General features: G+C 40.4%; 1 protein-coding gene across 3 annotated transcripts in view; it reads left to right on the forward strand.

Moving 5' to 3' along the window:
- Positions 1 to 7,477: 7,477 nt before the first annotated feature.
- KIAA1958 (uncharacterized protein KIAA1958 homolog) overlaps positions 7,478 to 20,264 on the forward strand; it is a 158,639-nt gene continuing 145,852 nt past the window's right edge. For all 3 annotated transcript variants that reach the window (XM_023242572.2, XM_023242571.2, XR_002737620.2), the window contains exon 1: positions 7,478 to 7,597. The gene's annotated coding sequence lies outside the window, so the exon portion shown is untranslated. The remainder of the gene's footprint in view (positions 7,598 to 20,264) is intronic.

Here is a 20,264-nt window from a genome sequence, read left to right on the forward strand (position 1 = left end):
TTTTTAAAAATGAGAAATGCCTTTTAAATTTATCCATATGTTTACTATTTGCACTGTAAATATATATCCATCACTAACTATCCAAAAATAAACATATCCAAATGTTTCCTTCTGCCCCTTTGTAGTCATTTATGCTCATCTTCCACACCATTCCTTGCCACTATTGACCTTCTTTCTATCACTAGATTCATTTGCATTTCCTTGGAATTTATATAAATGGAATTATACAATATATACTCTATCATTCTGGCTTTCAATCTGCATAATTATTTTGAGATTTATTCATGTTCCTCCATATATCAATAGTTCATTCCTTTTTTATTATTGCTGAGTAGTATTGCTGAGTATCCATTATATGGATATACCAAATTCGTTTATCCATTCACTTGTTGACAGACATTCAGGTTGTTTCTAGCTTTTGGCTATTACAAATAAAGCTGCTATGAACATTTATGTACAAGCCCTTGTTTTCTCTTGGGTATGGAATGGCTGGATCATATGGTAAGTGTATATTTAACTTAAGAAATTTCCAGGGCTCATTTGCAACTACGTGGATGGAACTAGAGGGTATTATGCTAAGTGAAATTAGAGAAAGACAAATATCATATGACTGGAATGAGGAATTTAAGATACAAAACAAATGAACATAAGGGAAGGGAAGCAAAAATGATATAAAAGCAGGAAGGGGGACAAAACATAAGAGACTCTTAAATATGGAGAACAACAGAGGGTTACGGAGGGGTTTGTGTGTGGGGGGCGGTGGGCTAAATGGGGAAGGGGCATTAAGGAATCTACTCCTGAAATCATTGTTGCACTATATGCTAACTAACTTGGATGTAAATTAAAAATTAATTAATTAATTAATTTTAAAAAATTGCTGGGGCGCCTGGGGTAGCTCAGTAGATGTAAGCATTCTGGCTTAAGCTCAGGTCATGATCTCATGGTTTGTGGGTTCGAGCCCCCACATTGGGCTCTGTGCTGACAGCTCAGAGCCTGGAGCCTGCTTCGATTCTATGTCTCCCTCTCTGCCTCTCTCTCTCTCTCTCGAAATTAAACATTAAAAAAATTTTTAAAAAATTGCTAAATTTGTTTCCAAAGTGGTTGTACCATTTTACATTCCATTAGCAACGTATAGAGTTTCATCTCTCCACATTCTCATCAACACTTGATATGTTCAGTCTTTTAAATTTTATCCGTTCTAGTATGTAGTGGTATCTCATTGTATTTTAATTTTCATATCCGTGATGATGTTAAGCATCTTTCCATGTGCTTATTTGACATTGTATACCTTCTTGGTGAAGTGTCTGCTCAGACCTTTCATCCATATTTTATTACATTGTTTTCTTATTGAATTATGGTAGTTCTTTATATATTCAAGATACAAGTCATTTTCAGATATTTGCAAATATTTTCTCCCTTTCAACGGCTTATTTTTTTCATTTTCTTACCAGTTATATACATACATTTTTAATATTGATGGAGTTTTAATTTATCCAATTTTTTTAAATGAATCATGATGATGCTTTTGGTGTCATAATTAAATCTTGGCTTAACTGAAAACTCTGGAAGTTTTATAGTTTTAAGTATTGCATTTAAGTCTATGATACAAATCAAGTTAATTTTTGTACATGTTGAAAGGTGTAGACCATTTTTCTAACTAGGGATATTCAATTATTCCAGCATCATTTATTGAAAAACAGCAGATTTTAAAAACAGCTTAAGAGGAACTTCTGGGTTGATGAACACATGGAGAGTGACACATCTAGAGAAGGCAATGAAGCCTCACACCCTTTCCCCACACCTTCCATATCTTCCATCTGGCTGTTCCTGAGTTACTAGTAACTAGTAATCTAAAACAGGTTAATTAAAAATAAAAAGAATCTAATAGAACTTTGAAATGTATAATATAACCTATTAAAACTTTGCAATAATATAACTTGAGGGTTTCATTATTGTAGGGTTAATGCAAAACATTGTTTAAACACACACAAAAAAGCATGACAGTAAAGTTAGTGAAACTTAAAAGTATACACAGGTGACCATATATTTATCCAAGAAAGGACCAAATCACTTCCCAGCTATTCCCTACCCCTCTAGGAGATAAGAACTTTAATTCTCCCCAGTTTGAGAATAGGAGCTGGGCAGAGGATGGGAGCCAGTATCAAGTGGCATTATATCTGAATTTGAAATATGGTAGGGTGTCTTATGGCAGTTTACTAATTTTCATGTTTGCTGTGTCCAATCTGCTGTTAAACCTATCTATTGGATTTAGAATTTTAGTTAGTACAGGTTTTGGTTCTGGAAAAATTTTTTTGGTACTATCTTCTTTTTTTTTTTAATGTTTATTTATTTTTGAGAGATAGAGTGAGCAAGCGAGTGGGGGAGAGTCAAAGGGGGGGACAGAGTATCCAAAGCAGGCTCTGTGCTGACAGGAGCAAGCCCGATGGTGGGGCTCAAACCCACGAATTGTGAGATCATGACCTGAGCCAAAGCCAGATGCTCAACCAACTGAGCCACCCAGGCGCTCCACCTTTTTTTTTTTTTTTTTTTTTTTTAATGTTTACTTATTTTAGAGAGAGAGCATGAGCAGGGAAAGGACAGAAAGAGAGGGAGACAGAGGATCCAAAGTGGGCTCTATGCTGACAGCAGCGAGCCTGATGCGGGGCTTGAACTCATGAACCATGAGAGATCATGACCTGAGCCGAAGTCGGACACTCAACCAACTGAGCCATCCAGGCACGCAGTACTTCTTGTAACAGCTTTATTGAGGTATAATTCACATACCATATAATTCACCCATATAAAGTGTATAATCTTGTGGTTTTCATATATTCAGAGTTGTGAAACCATCATCAGCATCAAGTTTAGAAAATTTTTAATCACCCCAGAAAGAAACCCTTTATTTTTTAGCAGTTACCCCATTTTCCCCCCAAAGCCTCTCAGGCCTAGACAACCACTAGTCTACTTTTTGTCTCTAGACTTGCCTATCTGGACATTTCATATAAATAGAACCATAGAATATATGGTCTCTTGTGACTGGCTTTCTTCACACAGCATGTTTTCAAGGTTGATCCAAATTGTAGCATGTACAGTACTTCATTCCTTTTATTGGCTGAATAATACTCCATTGTGTGAACACACCATTTTTTACTTATCCACTCAGCAGTTGATGAACATTTGGGTTGTTTCTGCTTTTTGGTCATTATGAATAATATTGCTATGAACATTCATGTACGAGTTTTGTGTGCATGTTTTCATTTCTCTGGGGTATATACCTAGGAGAAGAATTGCTGAGTCATACAGTAGCTTTGTTTTACCTTTTGAAGAAATGCCAGTCTGTTATCCAAAGCATCTGCACCATTTTAACAATATCACTAGCAGTGTATGAGGGTTTCAGTTTTCCACATCCTTACCGACACTTGTTATTGTCTATCTTTTTCATTATAACCATCTTGGTGTGTAGTGATATCATTGTGGTTCTGATTTGTGTCTCCCTGATGGCTCTATTTCATTCTTTTTTAAAGGTTCTAGCTCTCTAGTGAAATTCTCCATTTTGTTATTGATGTTCTTGAACATATTAACCATAATTGTTCTAAAAGTTGCATATAAAACTACAGTATCTGGATCATGTGTACATCTAATTCTAAAGTCCTTTTTTTTTTTTTTTAAGAGAGAGAGCACAAGTGGGGTAGAGGGGCAGAGAGAGAGAGAGAGAGAGAGAGAGAGAGAGAGAGAGAATATCCCATGCAGGCTCCATGCTCAATGTGGAGCCTAATGTGGGACTCGATCCCCCCATCCTAGGATCATGACCTGAGCTGAAATCAAGAGTTGGATGCTCAACTGATTGAGCCATGAAAGCACCCCTGTTTCTAAAGTCTTTTTTTCTTCTTCTTGGCTTTTGTGCAGTTAGTTTTTTCTTGGTGTATTTGGTGATTGTTGATAGAATGTTAGATATTGTATATGAAATATTAAGATTCTTCAAAGAAGATTTTTTTCCTGCAGGCACATAGAACATGGAAAGATCATCTTGACCCACCTAGTCATTTAAATAGTCCAGGCTGGGGCACCTGGGTGGCTCAGTCGGTTGAGCGCCCGACTTCGGCTCAGGTCATGATCTCACAGTCTGTGAGTTCAAGCCCCGCGTCGGGCTCTGTGCTGACAGCTCAGAGCCTGGATCCCGTTTTAGATTCTGTGTCTCCCTCTCTCTGACCCTCCCCCGTTCATGCTCTGTCTCTCTCTGTCTCAAAAATAAATAAAACATTTAAAAAAAATTAAAAAAAAATAAATAGTTCAGGCTGTTTCAGGCATTGTTAGTGCTATTTCTGATATGATCTTACTCTTAGGGTATAGTTCTTCAAGGGTCTCAACTGCAAGTTTGAGGTTTCACTGGGACCCTTCCTTCCTGTTCAATTTTCTCTAACACTATACGACAGTCAAGTGTTGTTGCCAAGATTTTTTTTTGTGGGGGGGGGTACTCAGCAGTTTCATGGCTTCTTGCCTGTTGCGTGCACAAAGCAAATGCCTGTTGTGTGTACAAAGCAAATGACATATAGAGTGATTGACTCCTTTTGCCATGATTGCCTTTTCTCTGGGATGTTGGCCTCTTAAGTCCTAGCTGCCTTGATAGACTTGACCTCCAAATTTTGTATCCATAGCCCAATCAGACTGTTGAAAATTCTAGGATGCTCCTCACTGGTTTCTATACTCCTAGGCACAAATCAACAATGCCCTAAGAAGGAAAAGTGATTGAGAATATAGGATTCACTTCAATGTGTTTCCCTTCTTGCTGAGCTCTGGGACTCTCAAGCCTTGGTTGCCTAGGTTGCTCTACAATAGCTTTAAACAGTTTTTGTTGTTGTTTTAATGTTTTAAATACAGATTTTAGGGGCGCCTGGGTGGCTCAGTTGGTTGAGCGTCCGACTTCTGCTCAGGTCATGATCTCACGGTCCGTGAGTTCGAGCCCTGCGTCGGGCTCTGTGCTGACAGCTCAGAGCCTGGAGCCTGTTTCGGATTCTGTGTCCCTCTCTCTCTCTGCCCCTCCCCCGCTCATGCTCTGTCTCTCTCTCTCTCTCTCTGTCAAAAATAAATAAACATTAAATACAGATTTTACAGTCCTTAGTGGGAGAAGTAGTTTGTTCAACAAAGTATCCCACCATAGCTGAAAGCCTGCATCATTGAAGAAATTCATCATGATGGAAATATCCTGTAAATGGGACTGCATTCTTTTTGTTTATTTATTTATTTTGAGAGAGACAGAGCTCAAGTGGGGGAGAAGCAGAGAGAGCGAGGGAGAGAGAGAATCTCAAGCAGGCTCTGTGCTATCAGCACAGATGCGGGGCTTGAACTCACAAACCGTGAGATTATGACCTGAGCCAAAATCAAGAGTCAGATGCTTAACCAATCGAGCCACCCAGGCACCCCAGGGATTGCATTTTTAAAAAGTTATTTGTAATAAAACCAAAACAAAAACATGTAATATAAAATTTATCCTGTTAACCACCTTTAAGTTTGCAGTTCAGTAGTGTTAACTATATTCACATTGTTGTGTCACAGATCTCTAGAAGTTTTCCATTCTGCTAAACTGGAACTCTATTCTCGTGGAACAACTCCCTATGTTCCTCTCCCCCAGTGCCTGGCACCAGCCATAATACTGTACTTTGTTTCCATGATTTTGGCAACTCTAGGTATTTCACATAAGTGGAATCATGCAGTATTCCAATAGTCCTTTTGTGACTAGTTTACTTCACTCATCAGAATATTTTCAAGGTTCATTCCTGTTGTAGCATTTGACAGGATTTCTTTCTTAAAATTTAAGACTTAAGTCTGAATAAGATTCTATTGTATGTATCTGCCACATTTTGTTTATTTATTCATCCAACTGTGGACATTTGGGCAACTTCCACCTCTTGGCCATTGTGAATATGCTGCAGTGACCACGGGTGTGCAAATAACTCTTCAAGTTTCTGCTTTAATTGCTAGACATATACCCAGAGGTGGGATTTCTGGCTCATAATTTTATTCTTTTTGCGGAGCCTCCATACTGTTTTCTATAGTGGTTACACCATTTCCATTTCCATCAGTAGTGCACAGGGTTCCAATTTCTCCACAGGATAATATATTTGAAATATGTGGGAAGTAACTGTTGTTTGTTTTTTGGACAGACATTATTTTGTCAAAAATGTTCACATGGCATTTTTTTTTTTTTAATTAGCCTATGCCAGGAGGAGTCCTGATGTTGACAGAGCAAGGTGTTAAGAATCTTCTTTGTTTAGAAGTTAAGTCTCTTTCTCTGCCTCATATTCTTCTCTCCCCTCACATACCCCAAGCGTAAAAGGGACTAAGGTGTCCTTTGTCACTGGGGTGAGGCAAGGATGTGAGCACCACATAGCTAATAAGATATGCTTTAAATGTTATTTATTACCACTATTATTTTTTGGAGATACTTAATGCTATAAGTAGAAAGGGAGTTAAGAGCATGGTGCCAAACTATCTGGGATGAATCTGGGTTCCTCCAGCTACCATCTGATCCTGGGCAGATGTCTTAATTTCTCTGTGCCTCAGTTTCTTCATCCATAAACTGGTAATGCTAACAACACTCACTGCATAGAGTTCTTCGGATTAAACAAATTAGTATTCTCTAAGCACTTAGTGTTAACCCCGGACACATATTAAGTGCTATAAAAGTGTGTGCTAGATAAAATAAAGGTGGAAGGTGCCAGCCCTACCTCTGTTGTACCAAGCTGTCTAGGTGATACTATTGTACGCCTCCCTGGTTCTAGTGTGTTTTAGGTGTTAAGTTGCCCCTCTCTCTCTATGGGATGGATGCGAGTGTGGTAGTTGGATTGGTAACTTCTACTGGACTGTGGTGACTGTGGGTTAGATGTGTCAGTAGGAGGTGTCCCTGGACGTGCCTGGGTGTGGAAGTGACTCTATTCGGTGCGTTAAAACAGGTGTTACACACCAGACGAACGGAGCAGGTTCTTGCAAGGTCTGCTCCTTGGGTTTAGGTGGAGCTGCATGGAGCTCCAAGGAGCAGTGGGGACCGCGGCAGGACGGAGCTGCCCACTTCAGAGCGTAGCGGGGATAGTGGGTTTCACACCTGTCTGGGTGCAGAGACCCGAACCCGTGCGCGCCGGTGTGTGGTAGGAGGGTCGGTCCACACCCCCTCCGGGCAGCGACGACCGCGAGCTCGGAGCGCTTCGTAGGAGGTGTCGTTACACACTTCCTGTAGGTCTCGCGGACCACGGCGCGTTTCCGGTGCCGGCTGGAGCCCGGGGTCCGAGCCCCCGCCCCGTTCGCCGGCCCCGCCCCGCCCGCGCCCCGCCCCCAGCCCGCCGCGCTCCGAGCCGGGCGCGCGGAGCCCGGGGCGCACGGAGCGGCGCGCGCCGGTCGGGAGAGCCAGGCTGGCGCCCCCGCCCCCCGCTCCGCGCCTCCGTCCGCCCGGCGCCTTCCCCGCTTTTCTTGCCGCCGCTCCCCGGCCCTCTGGCCGCTTTCCCTCCCTCCCCTCGGTCCCGCCCCGTCCAGCCCGGGCTGCCCGGCTCCCGCAGGCCCCCCCCGCCGCCCGCGTTCCTATGGACAGACGCACAGACACCTGCAGGTGGGTGAGAGCCCGCGCGCGGGGCGGGGACGAGCGCGCCGACGCTGCGACCTGGGCCAGGGAGCCCCTTTGTGTGGGGGGCGGCCGCGCTGGGGTCCGGGCTGTCTCCCCTTCGGCCGCCAAGCAGTGACCCGGCTGAACCCTCTTTTGTCTTCTCTGGGGGGGGGGGGCGGGGTGGGAAGGCCGAGAGTCAGGGCAGCGACTCGGGCGGCCAGCCGTCGCCGGGCTTGGGGGCGCGACGGGTGAGACCCCAGGCGGCCGAGCGGGCTCCGGGAGCGAGCTTCGGCGGCCGAGGCTCTGGTCAGCCTTCGCGGGGCCGGCGCGGCGCCCGGCATCTCCTGTCGCCGCCGCGGGCGCGCTGCGTGGGTCTGGCTCGCCTGCTCCTGCTCTTGGGTCTGTTTGGAGGTGGGAAGGAGGGCGGGAAGGAGAAAGAAAAGATCTGCCCTCTTAGTTTCCAAGTGTTGAGATGGTTGTGGAGAGAGGGAGAGAGGTGGTTCGGGTCTTTGCCCGACTTGTTTCCCTCGCGAGAGGCACGCTGAGGTGCGTGTGGGGCGTGTGTGGAGGAACGTGCATCGCTTCGGTGCCTTATTTATTGTTTCTAACGGAGGAGGGCTTTCTCCGAAGCGCTCTTCCGCCCCCTCCCCCACCCGAGGCTGCGCGCAGTGATTTGTGTTTGTTATCAAATACATCGACAAATGTATTCCCTGGGTGCAAGGAGGCTGGGTTGACCAGAATCAAACCCAGATCAGAGAAGGTTTCTGGTTTTCCAGGTGGTTCCTCTTCTGTTTCTTAAGATTAGGTTGGGACTTTCAGGCAAATCAAAGATGAACATGGCTGTGATTTTTTAGGAATTTTTGGATATCTCTCCATATTTTAAAGTTTGATGGTAAAGTTTTGCTATTTCCCAGACTCCTTAGGATTAGCCTGACCGAATCTTCTACCTATTAAGTAAACAGTTAACAAGCGACTCAGATAGTGATAGCTTCCACAGTGGAGGTTAAGTTGGAGTGCAGTAAACATCTAGTTTTCCGTTCAGGCTAAAACCTTTATTTTTGCTGGTTTAAAATATGAGATCTTCCACAGCGTATGGGGAGAACGTGAATGTTAGAACTGATTTTTCTCCCTGTGATTGTTCTTTCCCTCTTTTATTCTATGTTTTTATGTATTCTCTCTTTACAAAACCTAACGATTGGGTTGCACTGGTGGATATAATTTTTTGAAAAGTACCGTGGGTGATATTTCCGGTTTATGTTATTTATCTGAGTTTCTTATGAAGAGTTGATATATATTTGTAGATACCCAAATTGTAAGTGAAGTTGAATAAGTACCCAGAAACTTAATATTGCACATTCAGATTTTTAATGCAGGTACAGATTTATATCTTTATATTAATCTCAATTTACTCACTTCTGGAGACTTTTCTTTTTTCTTTTTGTCTATTGTTTGGAATCCATGTTGACAAATTTAAATCTGACTTATCAAGGAGATTAAAAGGATAGTTTTGGGTACACTCAGTTATATATACAGCTATATGTAGAAAACAGAGGCTTTCCTTGAAAAACATAGTGGTGCAAAATATTTAAATTTTCATCAAATGAGATATAGAAAGCAATGTGCTTCTACAGACGCAATGTGCTTTCATCAGAAAGCAGAGCACACTTAAAAAAAAAAAAGGTTTTCTTTTTACATTTATTTATATTTGAGAGACAGAGTGAGACAAAGTGAGAGTGGGGGAGGGGCAGAGAGAGAGAGGGAGACACAGAATCCGAAGCAGGCCCCAGGCTCTGAGCTGTCAGCACAGAGCCTGACGCGGGGCTCGAACCCACAAACCGTGAGATCATGACCTGAGCCGAAGTTGGACGCTCAACTGACTGAGCCACCCGGGTGCCCCAGCAGTGCACAGTTTTAATGCAGTTTTAATTAGGCAAACTGATTTTTGTCCTTATGAAGAGGAGACCATTTTAGTATGCCAAAAAGAGTGATCTTCTTCTAGGAGAAAAATTTATCCTAGATTCTTGCCCTAGTTACATTAACAGATTAATATTATTGCATGCCTAATTTTATGTATACCTGGAGTGTACATTTTTGTACACTTAAAACCTAGAAGAGGCTACTTCTAACATTTGTCTCACCAGCCCCTTTGAATTGATCAAATTATATTCCTGCTTTGACTTCCTGTCTAGATTAGCTAAACCAAATTAGGCTGCATAGAGCTCAGTGCAAGGCACTAGTAAGCTCTTGAGCAGGGTTCTTCTTTTTCAATAAGGATGGCCTAAAGAGCATGGGTATTGAAATTTGTTCGGGCTTATTGTCCTAATTTGTTTTTTTGTTTTGTTTTTTTTGTTTTTTTTATTATTGTCCTAATTTGTATTAGGAATGGGATGGAATTCGAAAACACTCTCAGAGTTTCAGCTATTAGATTACACACTCTTTATCAGTTCTTAGAAATTTCAAAAAAAGAAAACAACTTGAATTCCTTGTTTATGTCTTTATTTATAGGACTGGCAATTGGAGGGATAAGGTTTAACAAAGAGTCAGTGTGTAAATTAAACATTAAGAGTGTGTGGCCTGTTTTGAGAATTGCTTGGCAACTTGTAGTTATGCCTAACAGTTTTCTGGGATTGGCAGTGTAGTGTCTTTACGTGGGCTGGCTAAAAGATAACACCTAGTTTTTTTTGCTTTGTTTTTATTTTTGGCTCTGATATGTGGATATTTTTTGGTTTTTGTATAATTAGCAGTAACATTTTAGTGTAATCAGAAGCAGTGCAGAGAACCTTACATATTTTCAATTGATTTCTCTTCTGGTATGTCGGTGTTTAGGAAGGGATATAAATTGTTTTTTAGTCTTCATGGTTGAAATTTTTTTCAGCTACTAAATGTTACTTCCAGAAATTTTGAATTTTTATGTAAAGTTGGGTTTTAAATATACTTGAGCAATATAAACTGACACTTACCAGTTTCTTTCTTTTTTTTAAACAACACTAAGCTGTCCAGTTAAATTTGATAGGCTTGAAAATCTATAGACTTTTCCTGCTTGTTAGTTACCAGCGTGTTACCATTAAAGGAAACCCAAAATGGCCACTTGAGATTACTTGGGACCCTCAAAGGACTAGTATTATCATTAGTAATAACCAAATGGAAGCTGAAAAGTAGCAATTTTATTCTTTATAATAGACCTGTGACTTTCAGATCCTTCTTTTTCATGAAGTTTTTTGTAGCCTGGTGTGGAAGCAGGTCTTGACTGTTAGAAGTGTGGACAGTGACCTCTCATTCCAGCCTTTATCGTCCTGCATTGTTTAAGAACGGCACAAACTCGTGCTGCTCTTGGAAAATGCGGAATTCATTCTTGGATTAATATTCTGCTACCAGATGTACGAGGCTGGCTCTGAAGAAGCTTTTTCTTTTAAATACTGTCAAAAATAGAGAAGCTGAAGATTGGAGAGAAGCCATTTATTTTGAACAGTTTATTTTTTGACAGTTTGTGTTTGTAAAGAAACCTGCTCATAATATTTACTTAAGAGAGCTACATAGTTGCCTGAGGAAGCCCCACAGGTTTCTTTTTTCCTTTAAAAAAGTTTCCATAGAGCTTAACTCTTATGTGATACTTCTTGACTTTGCTTTTGATTAGTTGATTTATGGACTTTATTTACCAGCATGATTGGAGAATTCTTTTGCTATACAGAAATTGCACTCTGCCTGTGCTCTGATCTGTTTCCTAGGTAACAAATGTACTGCATAGATTCCATAATGAGGACTGTGGTTGGCTAGTTACAGTGTAAATTCTGTTGTTTGGTAAAGCTTAGTCTCAAATTCAAATAAAGGTCAAGAAACCAAAAGTACTCAAGATGCAGATTTTTGAATTTTATTTTGCATTCAATGTCAACAAAGTTTAATATGCTTTTCTGGAGAATGGGAAATTATGCAGCAGTATTCAAGTGTATTTTGTAAAGTCTTGAAACAGTTGGAGAGCCTTTTCACTATTCTATATTGGTAATACCAATGGCTTTAGTGACAAGATGTATTTCAAAACTTTGTCACACTTTAATATAGATAGCAAAGTGTTGTTGTCTAGGACATCTGTAATTGGTTCTTTTGTACTGAAAGAAAAGTAACATATATGTTGCTAACTTGTGCAATTTCATGTGAAATACAACTTTTAAAAACTTTAAGAAGGCATTAAAACATTTAAGAAACTTTTAAAAACATTAAAAGTCTTGTTGTAAAATGATGCATTTGACTCTAGCTATTTCCCCTCTGATCTGCCTGAACTTTGGCCCCCTCAGCACCTGGGAGCAAGTCTCTTTTAGGTAGCTACAAATTGGAAAATAGCTTTCCCCTTTACCTTACTGTCCTCTCAAAATCTATGGCCTGTATAGTTTTAGATACAGGGCAAGAAATAATATAGGTTCAATTATTAGTGATTATTACTTGTTTAAAAAAAACTTGCAATGAACCATAATTTCATTAATACTCACTGAAACTATCTTTTCATTTGATGCTTGCAACTGTTTTTGTTTGTTGATCGTCAGGGATTCTGTTAGCAAAAAAAATTTTTTAAGTTATTTATTTATTTATTTATTTATTTATTACATTTATTTATTTTTGAGAGACAGAGAGAGTCAGAGTACAAGTGGGGGAGGGGCAGAGAGAGAAGGAGACACAGAATCTGAAGCAGGCTCCAGGCTCTGAGCTGTCTTACAGAGCCTGATGCGGGGTTTGAACCCACAAACCATGAGATCGTGACCTGAGCTGAAGTCGGATGCCCAACTGACTGAGCCACCCAGGCGCCCCAAGTTATTTATTTATTTTGAGAGAGAGTGGGAACGAGTGCAGGTGGGAGAGGGGAAGAGAGAGAGGGAGAGAGAATCCTAAGCAGGTTCTGTGCTGTCAGCATAGAGCCTGACATGGGGCTCGATCCCAAGAACTGTGAGATCATGACCTGAGCTGAAATCAAGAGTTGGTGCTTAACCGACTGAGCCACCCAGGTGCCCCTGAAAATTTTTTAAAGTTAATCTGAGGAGCACTTGGCTGGCTCAGTGGGTAGAGGATGCAGCTTGGGGTCGTGAGTTTGAGCCCCATGTTGGGTGTAGAGCTTACTTTAAAAAAAGTTAATTTGAATTCTAAAGAATTATCCAAAGTTGCTGCCATTACTTTCTCTTGCTTGGCAGGATTGTTTATGTATTATTTACTTACTTTTTTAGTTGATTTCAGGAATAAGACATATCTTATTTGGGTGTTCCTTCTTCTTGGTTTTCCTTAGAACTGACACTACTTGAAATGTTTCCGGGCTTTTCAAGTTGCAAATATTGTGTCCATTATGTTTTCTCTTGAATGTTCACTATTTAAAGTTTTTTTTTTTTTGATTATTATTATTTTTCTTTTCTTTTTTTTAACGTTTATTTGTTTTTGAGACAGAGAGAGACAGAGCATGAACGGGGGAGGGGCAGAGAGAGAGGGAGACACAGAATCGGAAACAGGCTCCAGGCTCTGAGCCATCAGCCCAGAGCCCGACGCGGGGCTCGAACTCACAGACTGCGAGATCGTGACCTGAGCTGAAGTCAGACGCTTAAGTGACTGAGCCACCCAGGCACCCCTATTTTTCTTTTTTTTAAATTTTTTTTTCAATGTTTTTATTTATTCTTGGGACAGAGAGAGACAGAGCATGAATGGGGGAGGGGCAGAGAGAGAGGGAGACACAGAATCGGAAACAGGCTCCAGGCTCCGAGCCATCAGCCCAGAGCCTGATGCGGGGCTCGAACTCACGGACCGCAAGATCGCGACCTGGCTGAAGTCGGACGCTTAACCGACTGCGCCCCCCAAGCGCCCCCCCCATTTTTCTTTACAATATTTTAGAGTAGGCTCCACGCCCAATGTGGGGCTCAAACTCACAACCCCGAGATCAAGAGTCTTGTGCTCCAGGGGTGCCTGGGTGGCTCAGTTGGTTAAGCATCCGACTTTGGCTGAGGTCATGATCTCAGGGTTCCTGAATTTGAGTCTCACATGGGGCTGTCTGCTGTCAACGCGGAGCTGGCTTTGGATCCTCTGTCCCCTTCTCTCTCTGCCCTTCCCTCTCCTTCCCTCCCTCTCTCTCTCCCTCTGTCTCTCCCTCTCTCTCTCTCTCTGTCTCTCTCTCTCAAAAATAAACATTAAAAAAAAAACAAGAGTTGTGTGCCCCTATTTAAACATTTTTTAATTGGGGTGCCTGGATGACTCAGTTGATTGAGCATCTGAGTCCTGGTTTCCATTCAGATCATGATCTCACGGGTTTATGGGTTTGTGGGTTCGAGCCCCACATTGGGTTCTGTGCAGACTTTGTGGAGCCTACTTGGGATTCTCTCTCTGCCCTTCTCCCCTCATGCATTTTCTCTCTCTCTCTCTCTCTCTCTCTCTCTCTCAAAATAAATAAATAAACATTAAAAAAAATTTAGATGTTTGTTTATTTTTGAGAGAAAGAGAGACAGAGCATGAGCAGGGGAGGGGCACACACACAGAATTCAAAGCAGGCTCCAGGCTCTGAGCTGTCAGCACAGAGCCTCACCTGGGGCTCAGACCCATGAACTGTGAGATCATGATCTGAGCTGAAGTGGGACACTTGACCAACTGGGCCACCCAGGTGCTCCCCCCCCCCAATAAAAAAAAAATCATTGTGTTATTTAAGGCATAGTCACCACATATCAAAAGCTCTGCTGTTCTGAGACTTCATACTTCTGGGACAGAGTTAACAGTATTTGTGAACTCCTATCTAGCCAGAACTACTTCCTCTTCCTAGCCAGTATTAGTTAACAAGGGCTGCCATAACAAAGTATGGCAAACTGGGTGGTTTAGACAACAAAATTTTCTTACGCTTCTGGAGGCTAGAAGTCCCAGATCAAGATGTTGGCAGAGTTGGGCTCTTCTAAGGATTCTCCTTGGCTTTCGATGGCAGTCTTCCTCAGATATTTTCACTATGTGCCTGTCTGTGTCCTATATTCCTCTTTTTATAGGACATCAAGTCATCACCTTAGAACTCACCCAAATGACCTTATTACCTCTTTAAAGGCCCTGTCTCCAAATATTGTCTCATTTTGAAGTCCTGGGTGTTAGAACTTAAGTATATGAATTTGGCAGCGACAGGGGGTGAACAATTCAGCTCATAATACAGCCCATTCCTCCACTCATTGCCTTTCATGCATACCTACTTCACTCCATATGTGTGATATAATCAAGTCCCTAGACTACTTGGTTCCTGCTTCCCAAGATTTCTCAGTTCTGTTTGCCCCATACAGATCACATAGTACTCTGTCACCTTTGCCTATCATTGGTCTTGGTTCTACAGTTAAATATATTCAATGCACAACACAAGTCCTTATGCTAAGGCTTCTGTAATCATCATTTGATAGTTTAAAACTCTTTGAACCCTCATAAATGCCTCATGTGAATAATGTGTCCTGTCTTTCATGGTTAAAACTGTGGCTTTTATAGTTGAAGGTCAGGGGCGCCTGGGTGGCGTAGTCAGTTGAGCGTCTGACTTCAGCCGGGTCACGATCTCGCGGTCCGGGAGTTCGAGCCCCGTGTCGGGCTCTGGGCTGATGGCTCAGAGCCTGGAGCTTGTTTCCGATTCTGTGTCTCCCTCTCTCTCTGCCCCTCCCCTGTTCATGCTCTGTCTCTCTCCGTCCCAAAAATAAATAAACGTTGAAAAAAAAATTAAAAAAAAAAAAAGAAGGTCAGTTTTGCTGAATATAAGTACTTGGCTCACATTTTCTTTCCTCGGGTTTCTTAAATATGTTACTCTCTGGTAGGGTTTGGCAAACCTTTTCTGTAAAAGGCCAAATGGTAATTATTTTAGGCTTTGTGGAACATAAGTCACTGTCAAAATTACATAACTTTGCCACTGTAGTGCAAAAGCAGCCATATAGAGTATGTAAATGAGCAAGCATGACTGTGTTTAGAGAAACTTTATTTACAGAACCTGACAGTGGGCTGGATTTGGTACCCAAGCCATAGTTTGCTGAGCCCTATTCTATTGTATTCTGGTAAAAAGTGTTGTTGTCAGAGTCTAATACCTGTGATTTTTTTAAAGTGAATTTAACTTTTTCTTAGATGCCCAAAGGACTTTTAATCTTTAAAAACCGATACTTTTACTAGAATATGTATTTTTAAAGGTTTATTTATTTTGAGGGAGAGACAGAGAGAGCATGAGCAGGGGAGGGGTAGAAAGAGAGGGAGAGAGAGAATCCTAAGCAGGCTTTGTGCTATCAGCGCAGATCTTCATGATCTGAGCCAAAATCAAGAGTTGAACACTTAACCAATTGAGCCACCCAGATGCCCCTAGAATATGTATTAAGTGTTGGCTGTTTTCATAAATATTTTCATCAGTGATAGATTTTAATATTTAACGTTTCATTGCTTTCATTTTCTTTTTGGGGTCTCCTGTTACATGTATGTTGGATCTTCATTGCTTGTCTTTTATATCTACATCTTTCCTCAAATTCTTTTTATCTTATTTTTAAAGTTTGCTTTATTTTTGCATTTTTCCTTTTTATCCTTTATTAAGCAGTATCCCTGGTATCTGTCCTTTAAGTCTAGTGTTCCTCCAGTTTTGTCTTCCTTTCTGGATTTTTTTTCTTTCTTATTCTGTCCAGAATTTTGTCATTGCTTTCATAAATGCTCTTGTTATGTCTACATTCTCTCTCTCTTTTTTTTAGGTTTTCTATTTCTGATTTATTCTTTGTAGCTCCTGTCAGTTTCTTAGTTTCTTTTAATTAATATTAAGATATTATGTTACAGTTCTTATCTACTTTATGGCCATATTTTTCTGATGTGCCTTCATTGGTTAATGCATTATTTGGTTCTTTTTGTCTTTTTATCACAGTACTTCACATAGGATTAGATTGCATTCTTTTCTCTTGTTCATGTTTAATTTAGATGAATTCACCTGTACTTTAGGAGAAGGTTTCTGTGATGGAGGTGGAAGTTGGCCAAGATAGTTTATTATTATTATTATTATTATTATTATTATTATTTATTATTATTATTATTAATTTGTAAATATTTTATTTATTTTAGAAAGAGTGTGTGTGTGTACACATGCGCACAAGTGGGACAGGGGCAGAGAGGGAGAAGGAGTCAGAGGATCCGAAGCAGGCTCCACACTGACAGCAGAGAACCTGATGTGGGTCATGAACTGTGAGCTCATGACCTGAGCTGAAATCAAGAGGCTGACATTTAACTGACTGAGCTACCCAGGTGCCCCTGAGTTTTACATTTTATAGTTAAGTCTGATCTGTTTTGTGTTAATTAAAAAAAATTTTTCTTAATGTTTATTTATTATTTTTGAGAGAGAGACAGAGTGTGAGTGGGGGAGGAGTAGAGAGAGGAAGACACAGAATCCAACGCAGGCTCCAGGCTCTGAGCTGTCAGCACGGAGCCCGAGGCAGGGCTCAAACGCCATGAATCGTGAGATCATGACCTGAGCTGAAGTTGGACATTTAATCTACTGAGCCATTCAGGCACCCCAGTGTTAATTTTTATTTAAGGTGTGAAGTTTAGGTTGAAGTTCATTTTTTTGCCTGTGAATGTCCAGTTGCTCCTGCACCATTTGTTGAGAAAGCTGTTCTTCCTCCATTGAATTGCTTTTGCATCTTTGTAAAAAAGCAGTTGAGCATACGGATGGGTCTGTTTCTTGGTCTATTCCATCTGTTTTTGTGAATAGATTTGAGGAGAATCCAGAACTAAGCCTTTGCTACTGTTTAACTTGCTTAGAACTCCTTGTTCATTCTTTTTCCCCCCTTGTTTATTCTTAAGTATGATTTTTTTTGTTATTACCGTGGAAAACTTTTTGTTCCTGTTGGTCAAAGGGGACAAATATTAGGTTAAAAAAGGTTAAGATATGCAGTAATTTGATTAATAGTTTTTTGAGTTTATTTGCTTTATAATATAGTGATAAGCTGACATAGATTTGTTTCAGAGAATTCAATTCTTTTGTAAATTACTTGGGTTGTTAACATTTTCCTGACAATTGTGGTTCAATAATAATAAGTATACTTTGGCATCTTGAGAAAACAGAGCTCCACATTAATGAATTTTTGTATAACTAAAGTTTATTTCTTGTACAAAACTTAAGATTTTAATTATTTTTAGGGAAAATGTTTCCCATCTGTGGTTAAATTTAAATAAAGGGTGGCAATTCAGTTACTTATGGAAATCTGCCAAGAATCCTTTTCTGGCATTTGGATGAACACAAGCAGATAAAGAAATTTGTTTCTGTCCCCAGAAAATTCTCTTCAGCTTTCTGGCTCTGAAGTTTTGCATCTTTAGACAGGTTTCTTACAACAAAGGCAAGGAAGATTCCATCCACCTAACTGACAAATCGATCAAATTTATGGATTTACCAAACCTTGTTTAAACAGTCTTTGAATATTTCTGTGAAATTTTAGCTGAAGGTATTCCCATTCTACCTTCAGAGCAGCATTTTAAGGAATGTTCTGGGTTTTTTTGTTTGTTTTTAGGAATGTTCTGTTTTTGAAAGCAAAGATTATATGATGGCGTAGTCTTTTTGTAAATATTTTCTTTCTAATATATTTCATGCAAACGTGTATATTCAATGAAAAGTGTATATTTTTGTAAATAATATTCTACCAATGAATATATTTTGTTAAATATATTTAGTATTTGTGAATATATTCTTAATATGCAGTACTCATAAATTGTTTTTTGGCCAACTGGCTGGTTTACTTCTGACAGACAAAAGTCTTACCGCAAATTATATTTCCTGTATATTTAGCATTTCTCTGATCATGTGTTTATACACTGATAAGGTATAAAACTCTGCACTTTTGCGGTACCTGGGTGGCTCAGTAGGTTAAGTGTCTGACTTGTTCTTGGCTCAGGTCATGATCTCACAGTTTGTGAGTTTGAGCCCTGTGCCAGGCTCTGTGCTGACAGCATGGAGCCAGCTTGGGATTCTCTCTCTCTTTTCTCTGTCTGCCAGGTTCTCTCTCAAAGTAAATAAATTTAAAAAATCTACACTTTCCATTAATAAAGTAATTGCCTCAAATCTTTAGTTTTTTTTTTTTTAATGTATATTTATTTTTTGAGAGAGAGAGAGAGTGAGTGAGCACACGTGTGAATGCAGGAGGGGCACAGAGAGAGAGAGATACAGAATCTGAAACAGGCTCCAGGCTCCTTGCTGTCAGCACAGAGCCCGATGTGGGATTCAAACCCACGAAGCATGAGATCATGACCTGAGCCAAAGTCGGATGCTTGACCAACTGAGCCACCCAGGCATTCCTTTTTATTCTTTTTAAAGTAAACTCTAACCTACCCCCCCCCCCCCAATATGGGGCTCAAATTCATGACCCTGAGATCAAGAGTTGTGTGCTCTACCATCTGAGCCAGCCAGGCACCCATAGGGTTTTTCTTACTAAAACTTATTTTTAGAGTCAAAATTCATCCTGTAGATTTGCCTTAATACCTTTTTAGTTGATGCCTTCCTGTTAGTCATTCAAATAGTTATTTTATTTGTCTTTCTAAGAGCATACTATTAGTCTGAGAAGTAGGGATATCCTTATACATTATGTAGTAAGAAACAATATTTTTGTTTAACATGAAAGAATGTAGTTCTATATAATAGTTTTGGGTTTTTTTTTGAGAAAAGATTACATAGGTGAAAAGGTCCATCAGTTTGGCTATGTGAAAACTTAAACTTTTAAAAAGTTTGCTTTTGGGGTGTCAGGTTGACTTGGTTGAAGCGTCGCACTCTTTTGTTTTTTTTTTTTTTTTACAAGCATGATAATGTTTATTTTTATTTTTTTTCAAGGAAGTAATCTCTTTAATTTTTTTTTCAGTATATGAAATTTATTGTCAAATTGGTTTCCATACAACACCCAGTGCTACTCTTTTTTTTTTTTTTTTTTAATGTTTGTTTAATTTTGAGAGAGACAGAGTGCAAGTGGGGGGGAGGGGCAGGGAGAGAAGGGAAGACAGAATCAGAGCAGGCTCCAGGCTCTGAGCTGTTAGTGCAGAGCCCGATGCGGGGCTCAGACTCACAGACCATGAGATCATGACCTAAGCCAAAGTCAAAAAGCGTCCCACTCTTGATTTCGGCTCAGGTCATGATCTCATGGTCACTTATGTAAGATTGAGCCTTGCGCAGGCTCGGTGTTGAGTGTGGAGACTGAGATTGTCTCTCTCCCTCTCCCCTTGTCCCTCCCCTTTGTGTGTGTGTGCGCGCACACGCGCGCCTGAACTCACTGCTCTCCCTCTCAAAACACACACACACATAAACACACAAATAAAAAGTTTGTTTTTAAAAAGATAATGCAATTAAAAAGAAAGGCAATAGTTTGTAGAAAATGTAGCAATATGATAGGGAGTTGAGGTCTTCATGGCACTGTATTATTTTTATGATTTACAAAAGAATTAATAAAACTTCAAGGACAATTAGGTTAAATGAGCAAGAAAAATGTTCAGCCTCACTGATAATTAAGCAAAAATAATATAGCAATCCATTCTCTTTTAATTTGCTTTCTTAATTCCAGTATAATTAACATACAGTTTCAGGTGTTCACTAGTTCAGCAATTCTGTATGTTACTCAGTGCTCATCACCAAAAGTGTGCTCTTAATCCCCTTTATCTATCTCAGCCATCCCCCCACCTACCTCCCCTCTGGTAGCCACCAGTTCTCTAT

Source organism: Felis catus, chromosome D4, assembly GCF_018350175.1.
Source record: "Felis catus isolate Fca126 chromosome D4, F.catus_Fca126_mat1.0, whole genome shotgun sequence".
In the NCBI taxonomy this organism is placed as follows: Eukaryota; Metazoa; Chordata; class Mammalia; order Carnivora; family Felidae; genus Felis; species Felis catus.